Source organism: Meleagris gallopavo, chromosome 4 (assembly GCF_000146605.3).
Source record: "Meleagris gallopavo isolate NT-WF06-2002-E0010 breed Aviagen turkey brand Nicholas breeding stock chromosome 4, Turkey_5.1, whole genome shotgun sequence".
Taxonomy (NCBI): domain Eukaryota; kingdom Metazoa; phylum Chordata; class Aves; order Galliformes; family Phasianidae; genus Meleagris; species Meleagris gallopavo.
Window position 1 is genome coordinate 59,175,218 of NC_015014.2, and position 11,205 is coordinate 59,186,422.

General features: G+C 35.8%; 1 long non-coding RNA gene across 3 annotated transcripts; it reads left to right on the forward strand.

Annotated features, from left to right (window-relative positions):
* The first annotated feature begins 20 nt into the window (after positions 1 to 20).
* On the forward strand, positions 21 to 10,667 carry LOC104910836. Of its 3 annotated transcripts, XR_002114558.2 has the most exons (6): positions 21 to 1,571; positions 4,919 to 4,977; positions 5,937 to 6,026; positions 7,400 to 7,524; positions 7,608 to 7,746; positions 10,485 to 10,667. It is a non-coding gene; the product is annotated as an uncharacterized LOC104910836 (long non-coding RNA). The 3 variants fall into 3 exon arrangements; XR_002114557.2 differs by lacking the exon at positions 21 to 1,571 and having other exon boundaries at positions 4,183 to 4,977; XR_002114559.2 differs by lacking the exons at positions 21 to 1,571; positions 5,937 to 6,026 and having other exon boundaries at positions 4,185 to 4,977.
* The last annotated feature ends 538 nt before the right edge of the window (positions 10,668 to 11,205 follow it).

Genomic DNA, 11,205 nt, shown 5'->3' on the forward strand with positions numbered 1-11,205 from the left:
AAAAAAAAAGCAGATGCTAGCAGTGGATAACCATTCTTTTCCTGATATATTTACTTTTCTTTCATTAATGCATCAAAATCCACAATAAAGATAGTTTTCTTTATATATACTAAGAATTAAATATGTTGTTCTAATTTTGAGAAATACATATGTGTAGACAATGTCAATTCTTCATATTCCTTGAAGAGATATTGGTTAATTATTTTGCTGTTTTATAATTCTGTACGGATTTATTTTTTTTACTCATGCATTAGTAGGCTTTGAACTTGCAAAAATTTCTTGCAGTAGGAAAGAAGTTAAGCCCTTGTAACTGCTTGATGGCACCATCCTGTCCTTCTAAGGTTAAAGCAAGACAGCACATGATTTCTTTTTCCTCACTCTCTTTTAGCACATGAGCCAGAAGCAGACAATCAGTTGAAACAGTGATGATTACAAATGACAATTTGTAGCATGTGTTATCACAGTCACTGTATACAGTAATTCAGCCAACAATGAATTTTGCTAACAACCATGTGGATTCATGGAAAACCATTTGTTTTCTGGATGAAGTCAACTACAGACACATTATTACAGTACACTTTTCCCAGGATCTGTATTGAATAAGCAGACTAAACACAGTGTTAGTTTAAAAGGTCTTTGCAGATACTAGGTGAAAGCTGACCCCTTCAAAGTCAGTGACTAACAGTACGTAGATGTTAGCAAGGCTAATGTTATAATTATCCACACAGCTATTGGACTGTCAAAAATTTTAGGGTTTTATTTAGCCTGTTCACAACTGAGAGAAATCTTCTCTCTCAATAGCTTCCTCAGTTATTTTAGTCAAATAAATTACATCCCGGGCTCCCAGTCAGGCAGGGATGTGACAGGCTCTTGAAGGTGTCAGATGTGAACCTTGCTGAGCTTGAAGTTTTCCTGAGGTAACTGAAAATTTTAAATTCATCTCTTGAAGGACACTGTTTCCCTGAGTGACAATTCAGACATATTAAATGTGGACGATTAAGGAGCAGCTGCACTCGATGGGCTTGTAGGAAATAAGAAATTTGATGGAATTACCCAGTGTGCATCTAGACAAAAGCTTTAGACATGTTTGGACAAAAGCATGACTCAACAACTTAAACTAAAATGTAAGGGATTGCAACCGGGTAACATCAACATTTCCCAACATAACATTAAAGTATGAGAAAATGAGAATCCATGGAATAACTTTGTCTGAGTATGGAAGTGGCATCTTTCCTCCCTGAGAGGCAAAGGGAACAGCAAGGACTCCCCGTTTGTCTTCAACAGCTATGGCAGTGTAGTACTGATTAGCTGTCCTATCTACTGTGACTCTGTAATGACAGCTTCCACAAAATTATCACCCAGCCAAAATAGACTCAGTTCACAGGTTAAGTGTGCCAGTGTCATTAAGTTAAATGTAAGGAATAAACATGATCAATCTCCATAAATAACAAAGGCTGGGAGGGGAAGGAGCAGCCACTTCTGAGAAAGCAGAAAATGGAACACAGCAAAAACCCAGCAAGTGGAATTATTTATGTCACTGGGAAAACAGAGGACATGGCTCAGGAGGAAAGGTATGTATTGACAGCTCAAAGACTTCTAACAATGTTTTTACTAATGAGGGAAGCACTTTGAAAGCTTTTGGTTAGATTCTTTAGATTCAGTGATGTAAATCCTTTTGGAGCACTTTGATTCTCTGCTTTTCATTACTGTCAATTTCTGCTGTTATTTGAATTAACCAGATGCCTTTTTTCAGTATACTGGTTACTCCCAACCCTACAGCAATACTGATAGTAAAAAGCACCAAAATCTTCAAAAACAGTATTCTGCCATTTCTAGTTGCTGTTTTTGATAAGTGTTTTCTTAAATTTACTAAATTGTGTGATGTCAGTTCAAATAGAGTTCACAAAAGAGTCACAGCTGCTCCCTCATGTCTCAGCTTGTGAAATCGCTCTCACTTCTCCATTATTCCAATGTTTAAAGAATTTTTATCTGTATACTTAAGACACAGCCTCAGTGAGATATCTATTCACATGAACAGAATGACAAGAAGTGACATATCCAAGTTTCCCCTTCAGATAGCCATACTAGATGCAAATATTTTTATATGAAAAATATTGCAATTAGATGTTACTAGTATCATAAATTCAAAGCAGAAAATTCACAGATTTCATTTGCATTTCCTCAGCTTGCAGATTCAGGAGTACATCTGCACTGCCAGGTCAATCTGAACAACTATAATGTGCATTGAACCTCTTTCACTGTTGATCTCTCATTGTCCCTGACTGTACAGATTGTGAAGCTATGAGAAAAAATCCTGACTCCTCAAAAGTCCACATATTCTTCCTGCCCACACCCTTCTCTCAAAGTCTACCCAATATCATTAGTCCGGGAAAACAATATGCAGTATACACTTTTTTCCCTCAAATGCAAAAAAGCCTTCCTTGTATTTAAACTTCTGATTGTCATCTAGGTCACCATATAGTGATGATTATTCAAAAATTTCCTCTCGCTTTAGTAACTTGAAATTAATTTAGCTCACTGTGCTGCACACAAAGCTGCCTCAGAGTAGCACACCCAGTGACAGACATTTTCAAACAACCTTCAGTTGTATGATTCATTTCCCTACGGCTGTTTTACATGAGTATTAACATACTCAGAACTTCCCTGCCAAGAATGATTGGCCTCTTGATTAACTTGTTTGGTGAGGGTATCTTCTCTTAGGCATTTGTTTCATTACACCCAATTAGCAGTTAACATTTTATAATCAGAATTCACTGTCTAACTGTGCCTGGCCAAGTGTTGCTTTCTCCCCTACATAAATATTACTGACCTCTTCTGACATTGCAGATTTGGTCCTCAGATCAAGATTATATGTACAGACTTGCAGATAAATGCTTAATGAGCTTCACCAGGCAAACACTAGAGACAAGTGTACAATCTCTCCCTTTGGTTTCTATAGTACTTGTGGCCAAAATCAAGTCAAATATTTAAATGGCTGCAATGGTCCTACTGATAGTAGAAAGACCAACACAGAAAAATGCCAGAAAGGACACAAATGAGTCAGTACTTCCCATATAGTATACATAGTGTATATATATATATACCCAAACCTGCAGTATTTCAGTTGTCCAGAGCAAGAGAGCAATGTCAGTCCAGTGAGATGCCATTCGAATTAGTGGTTTTACACTTAGCCTGTTCTTTTCTAACATCTCATGAGACAGAGTTACATTGCTTTTGGACACCTTCTAGCTGAGAAACAAGCAGCTCAGAGCATTGCTCCATATGTGCACTCACAGAGCAGGGAGCAGACTTTCCAGGTCAGCTGTTTTCCCCTGAGCAGGTGGATACAAGTAAGAGCACAAAGATTCCATCACAGAGCATCTGCTACATGTTGCTGATTAACATTGACCAGAACTTGCCAGAAATGATTAGCACTGTCGAATGAGTCATTTTGCCTCAATGTACTCTAAGATACCATGCTTATCTAAAGGTACCTAAGCCAGAACAAAGGTAGCCGTGCTAGCACAGTATGATACTTTCTTCTCAACAGAGCTAATTAAACTGTACAGAATGTCATGGTAATACAGCTGTATTGTTTCTGGCAGCAGCCCAGCATAGGCCTTTCCACCACACCTTGGCTCTTTGCTTCAGCAACGTCAGCTCAACATCAACAGGCACTTCCCAAGCACGTCAGGAACTAGTCAGATTACAGAAGTAAATTCTCTCAGCAACTAAGAAATATTTTGGAGTAACATTTAAAATAAATAAAAATAACCTTTTCCTTTATGATACCATGTAATGATCCCTTTAACAAAATTCCTTTCCAGAATCACAGGCCAAAGATGAGACAAAACAATGGGCTAAAAAACAGTCAGCTGACAGAGATTTTTGACCAGAGATTCTTTAACATCTTCTATGACAGGAAAAGAGAATTATTTGTAATGTATAACTTCTGAACCATGAGATAGCTACCTGACATCAATGGAGCTACTTCCTTTTCTATCAGTTAAATTTGCTTTACATGGCCATTCAAGTCTACATTTTAACAGTAGAATACCTGAACTTTCAGAAGTAGCTGTTTGATGAAGGTAGTAAGTACTGATTTCATTCATTTATTTGCAAGATTAAAAAAATATTTTCTATCATTTTTCTGTTTCTGTTTTAAAATTTATATTATTATTTCTCAAAGGCTTCTGTGAGTTCTTCATTGATCAGAAAAATTCACTTTGGCTTCTTGCAAGAAATGCCTGTTTTCCAGGCTAATTATTTATTTTCAGTTGATTAATGAATTACCCTAGAACGAAACCAAAAAGCCTACGCATGACCTCACAGTGCATGTGCACACTTGCACACATAAATGTTTATTCATTAAAAAACATGAAAAAGGCATTAAGATGTTAGAATAGCTTTAAAAAGCACTAAAGCACTGGTATTACATACAACCTTTGAGAAATAAAGCTAAGGAAAGGCTCCTTTTGGCAATCAGTCTTTTCACACTTCAGTTCTGAAGATAAGGGAAGTTTTCATAAGTAGTCACAGCAATGTATGGGGACTTTGAAAGTGATGCCCAGAAGTTCACAGTAACTTGAAGTTTATTGTGAGATGTGTTTCTAAACTCCTGTGTCCCGTACCTTTTATTGTAACTTGCTCCTACACAGTCAATTCATTGTAAGTCTTGACAAAACATCTGCAAAATTTTAGAGGTGATCCAATAATTAAAAGAGACATCAATTCTTTCATTATCATTTCTATTATTTGCACTGAGCAGTGTAATAGACTTTACTGTCATGCACCACCAGCTACCTGTGAATCAATTCCACTTAACTCAGCAGGGCATGAGCATGAAAAAAAATTTACTTGAATGTAATTCCTTGTTGCTCTGAAGTATTCTGATGAAGTTCACTCTTTTCCTTGGAAGGGACATCAGTACTACAGAAATTCTTGATGGCCTAGGTCCTTCTTGATCTTGCAACTTGGGTAAGTCAACAATAGAACAATAGGATTTTGTAAGACTATGAAAGAGCAAGAATAGCACAGACAAGGTTAATGCAGAAAAAAACTTACCAGTAGATGGCTTCACAGGTCTCAGACTGCAATACTACTGGAAAATGCCTCATAGAAAACCGTTGCTTTTTCTTCCATCTCTTCTGCGTGATCCATTCCGCCTGCAGGTGTTTGAACCAGGCCCCTGTTGAAGTAAAATGATGCATATTCAGTATATGAAGTATAATCATGTCTACACATACCAGCTGAAGCTTGGATCTTTATCTGAGCATTTGGCATCTACATTATGAACTGTAAGCTACTTTAAAGAATGAGTTGATTAATATAGACTAAACATTGATAACATATTTTTGCTTAGCCACTTCCACATCTAAATTCATTGTAAAGGCTTTGTGCTATGGAAGGAGTTTCTGTTGAAATGGAAAAAAAAAAAACAAAACCTACCAGTAATAACGGACATGTGTTTGTAGGAGAGCTACCTTCCACACATACCTTGTCTTACAATATTCCCCATTCCTGAAAGGCACTACCATTTATTTTTTTTTCAATTTAACTGATGAATTGAGCTCTTTAGTGTACTCTAACAACATGTGACTAATAATAAATCACAATAACAGGAAAATGTGAGTGAAAAAACAATAAAGTGTAACAGTAATTGGGTCTCAAGCTACTTAACTAAATTACAAGCCCTATTCATCCTTTTAATACAGGACCCATAAAATATTTCTTTTACAAACAAACAAAACACACCAACAAAACAACATAGAAGTACCGCTACATTAGAGTTCATTAAAGGAGCCAAGGAAATGATTCCTAAGGAGCAGGATTAGCTACATACAATAGGCATGACCCAAGGACCCAGGACCAGCCATCAACAATCTGTAGAAAGTACATACTTTCACCTATGCTATTTTCCCTCCCTCCCTTGCAAGCCTCTGAAGCATCTCAGAAGACAGCTGCATTGATTCTCTCACGTGCATTGGACACTTGCAAGCTTTAACAAAGTATAAGACCTGGAGAAGGTACTGATATTACACACACTTTTCTTCATTACTGGGGGACTTTATACATGATTTTCTGGGCATGGCATTTACAAGAGCTTTTATTAGCATTTAAAAAAAAAAAATCTCAAAATTTATTAGGGATCTGTCCAAGCTTCACAGTGAGAATTCTCAAGTTTCTGACCGACTCACTAGCTTCTTTTCAATGCCATGACAATTACACAAGCAGCACAGATTTTAGTTATCTAAATAAGCAGAGGAATGCATATCGAGGAGCACATGAAGAGATAAGTCACAAGTATACTGTAATAATAAGCTATCACTGTCAGTAAAACTAGCCTTAACCATATCTTACGAAAACAGAAGGAGTTATTGCTCTTATTTGTTAATGACTGAAGATGTTCCCGTGTTCGTATTTTCATATGAAATTAATTGTTCACCTGAATGCTTTTCACTTATCAGTTTCCATTTTAAAACACCCTGCAATTATTTTTAGACACAATGACCCCTCACAAACAGGAAAAAGAAAAAGAATCTCTGAAACAAAACACAAATTCTTCACTTGGTGGCAATTTTGATGCATTGTCCTCTTCACAGTAAGGCAATAAAATGAAACAGAGCAGATATTCCCAGAGCCACTGGAGCATTGAAGATATAAGCCTAGGTCATGCGTGCTATTTTTCTATGTACTTTTCCAGAAGCAAAGGTTGGAAGCAAAATAGATTATGATGGTATGTGCACCTAATTTACTAATATTGCACCAAAGGGAAAAAAATTGGAGTAGCCTGGAAACTAGAAGCTTTATTTCAAAACCTAGGTTTCTTGGCTAATTTCCAGCATTGATCATAGCCATTTAAAGGAAAATTAATTACACTGTAAGAGCTACTACTATTCTGAAAATTTGTTTCAAGGACAAGTTTAGCAGGATGAAATTGAAAAATAAAAATTAAAAAAAATACGTTTCAACTTTCTCAAATCAAACTAGAAATTGGACATTATTTAATTCTGATAATGTTAAAAGCATTTCATGCTGATTTCATTATTAATTTAACCTAGACTGTATTGTATTCCATAGAAAAATCATTCTTAAGCAAACAAAAAGGTTGAATTGAAATGTTTTAATCCTATTAAAACAATAAGTTTTACCTTCTTGAAAGGAAGGCAGGCGATATGTGAAAATGAAATCCTTCAGTTGTCCCAAATAAAACTGTTTTTTCTTTCTTTTTCTTTCTTTTTTTTTTTTTTTTAATTTAGAATTTCCCTGGAAAGCACTAATTACCAGATCTCTTCCTTACCAAAACAAATCCAGTTTCTGACCCACTTCAGTATATTCATTGCTTGTAAAGATTATTTTATTACCTCCTTACGAGCTAAATTGTTCCTGTCTGGCACAGGCTACTGGAAAAATCAATGCAGACCCATACTACTCTGGAAGGAGTAACAGGAAACACTGGGGTTTCTCAGAACTCCCTGATTGCACTGAGATGTGTCAAACAATTTAAGGCACCCTTTTAGTGAGGTACAGTATATTTACCACTATTAATCTCACTGTGCTGGTAACAATAAAGCTCAATAGCTACTTTTATGGCTGATTATTTTTAGACATTGAAATGGTGGAAGGAATGGAAAAGAGCACTGTAATACTTCACATGAAGAATAGAGGATAGAACAACGCTAAAAGGAGACTGCAAGACCAACAAGATGTCAGTAATAAACTGACAATCACTCCATTAAAAAAGAAGTAAGAATATACAGTATGGGTAGCTATTAAGTATTTTTTCCTAAGAGAGAGAAACAACAGTAATTTGAAATGGACTCTGTATTATTTCATGAAACTAGAGCCCATTGATGACAAAGCGCGAGCTGTGTTTGCAAGCAAACAAGGACCAGAGCAGGCACACAGAGAAGAGTGAAGGAGAAAATACTTGCGCCACATTTAATTGGAGTTCAGAAAGTTTGTGTAAGCATTGTATGTCTCAGGTGCATACAACTTCAGAGTCTCATGATTCATCACTACTAAGCAAATGATACTCAACTTCACAATAGGAAATGATGTGCAATCTAGAGTTTACTTTTTCTGTCTCACACATTGCTCAAAACCTTTAGCTTGACGTATTAGTTTAGCGTTCTTGTTAGGTGTTACTTTTCATTGTTTCATAACTGCCTGAAACTGAGTTGCTATAAAGCAAACAGATTGCCCTTTGTTCATGTGATGGTTATTCATTCAATCATCAGATTAGATACAGGAAAATAAATAGTAGTAGTTTGGTTCTGAATGCAGTATTGCACAAATCATACAAGAATCCTCTTGGGAAAAGGATGACAATACACTGGTTTCTCCATGATAAATCATTCTGTACTATCACACCCTTTTCACAAGCAGGATGGCATAATACATATGGCTTTATAAAAGTATCTTTGTTGCTCAATTAAAAAAATGGCATTGCTTCTTTACGCTCATAAATTACCTTGGTCTTTTGCCAGCCTTTTAATTAATTTGATAGAAGAAAAAATGATAAAATTTCTACTAAGAAGGAATCTTCAAACTAAGAAGTGTATTTCACTGACACAGTGTAATTTGTATTTGTAGAAGGCAGCATTTACAGAGACTTTGGACCAGGTAGCTGTCAGCTAACCAGTAAGCTGCTGCAACTAAATTGCTTCACATGGGCCTGGAATTAACCTGAAGAAAGAAAGTTCAAAAAATGGTTTAGGAGGAAATGGAGAGTATTAATGGCACAGACCATTATCCAACTTGTGAATGGAAATGGCGACAGTGTGCTAGCTGCACAAGAACAATACCCATTAGAGAGGGTTTCATAGTCCATCTGACTCCAGTATTGATTTAAGCCTATAGGAAACTGGCCAGATTATTCATTGCCTTCCATTTACTCCTGTGCAAAGAGTATAAAATGCTATCAGCATGGGTAATGATTCCAGAAAGGCAGGATAGAGCATAGAGCTCACCCCTCGCCCTCCAGTCAATCCAACTAGAAGATGCTATTCTTTCCCGTCCTCCACGCAATCGAACTATGAATGACATTACTTGGCAGAGCTCACAGTGTGAGCAGCACAGATTTTTATTTTTTTTTAATCAAAATTGTTCATTTAACTTTGAGAAAGTAAAAGACTCTGTTTTAAAGTAAAAGGGGAAAAAAAACCGCTAGAACTCATTTTTATGTAGAAGAGAGAAAAAATTAAGTCACTAAAACTCATTTCAGAAAAAAAAAAAGTCAAAATATAAATCTTATCACAACATTCATTTTTTGCATTCTTAATTGCCTCAAATCTGCAGATCTAAGTTGATTCTGTAGTAAACATTACAACTTTTAAAAAAATAGTTTTCACATAGTAAGCCAGGAACTCAATTAAATAAGGAAATCCTGACTTTTACATTTATAAGATTTTCCCAAAGCAATCATAGTGAAATTACAACATTTTCTGTGTACATTGGGTACATACACATGCTTGTCTCAGTTGTTTATCCACTAATACTAATATTTTATTCTTTGAGTGCAGAGTTCTAATACAAGAAGACAAAGCAAAATATTGTGGCAATGCCATTAATATTAATATGCAAAATAGTGACAAGCTACAGTGAACAAGCAGAATTCATTCATTCATCCAAGCATGAGTCTAAAGATGTCAGTGGAATTAAGTTAGATATGAATTTGGTCATGGTCCTTTTTATTCAGACACACTACCACATATTTCATTGAGCAATTTTATTTCCTTTTCATTATGCAAAAAAAAAAAAAAAAAACAGATTGAAATCTAATGAAACACTATGGGCTAATCTGATTTGATGCAAACTGGAAAGTTCACTGCATGATCAACACTCCATAAAAATACTGCACTCTTTCTTGAAGTTGTATAGGAAATGATAAATGCTTACGATTCCTGACCTGCACTGGATCTGTAAACTTTAAGAGCACACAAAATGCAAGTTGAACGAACCTCTTCCTCTTGGCATGTGGGCCAAAAATGAAAAGCTTGAAGTAGTGACAGATGTGAATGTAAGACACAGAAAATTTAATTCACGTGCTCTAAAGTAAATAACTTATTGGTACTTGGTTGTTTCAAAACTTTAGCTAAAAAATAAAAGAACACAGAAACTGAATCAGAATAAACTGTGCAGCAGTATTTCAGTAAGAGCAGGTTTTTAATCACAGAGAACCTGAAAAGAAATTACACTTTTTAAATATACAGTTGCTTTTACTTTTTTTAGTTGTGTTAGAAGTCCTGTGCAAAAGTTTTAAAACAAAAGATCCAATAACTTCAAAATTAGACAAGGGATACAACTGAGTTTTTGATTCACGTGATTTCTATACTACAATTCGAACACGTTTATGAGTCTGCATTCTGTGAAGTCACATGCTTGCATGATGGTTTTCAGCACTCATGAAAAATTCCTAATACCTACTAGCAAAGTCATATCCATATGATCACAGCCAAGAAATTTGTTTGCTTGTTTTTCAGCTGAAGAGGAGAGAACTTGAGGAAACTGGAAAGACAGAATTTCTGTGCAATGTATTTATTCATCAGGCCACTGAGCTGAAAATCCACTTTTCTCACTTTTTGCAGTAAATGCAAGCACAAAAACTACTTACTGAAAGAAAAATCTTCAGCTTTAAGAAGGAATTACAACAAACAAAAGTCATTCAGAAGGCTAGTAAATATCTACTGATTTCCTAGGAGTTGAGTTTTCTTCTACAGCAGAAAGAAAGAAGTGCTATTTTTCTTATAACAAAGTCTATGCATCAAGTGTTAGTTTCTCTGATTGTAATTGATTTTGGCTTAGTGATAGCATCCTCACTCAGTGTTAGCAGCACTACATAAGGATGTCCTTTGTTGCCAGGGAACTACTTGCACTGAGGTCTTTGCAAGTTGAAGCTTCTCAACTGAATATTTTATTTATTTTCAATAATCAAATGTGACACCTATAGCCAGATTCTTATCCATTGTGAATTAGGATAGTACCGCAAAGATACACTATTTTAAATGGCTGCTTAAATGCTTTAAACAGATGCTCTGTTGAGCAGCCACAGAAGTTCCTCCCATTTCTTGGTTTCCAGACAAACCATTTAATGAAGCTGAAGCACCAAAAGAGAAACAGTCATGTTCTCATATTTCAGGTCCATTCCCTCAGTTCCTAAGTACCCACATCTTATAATCCATCTCATAACTACCTATTTTCAAA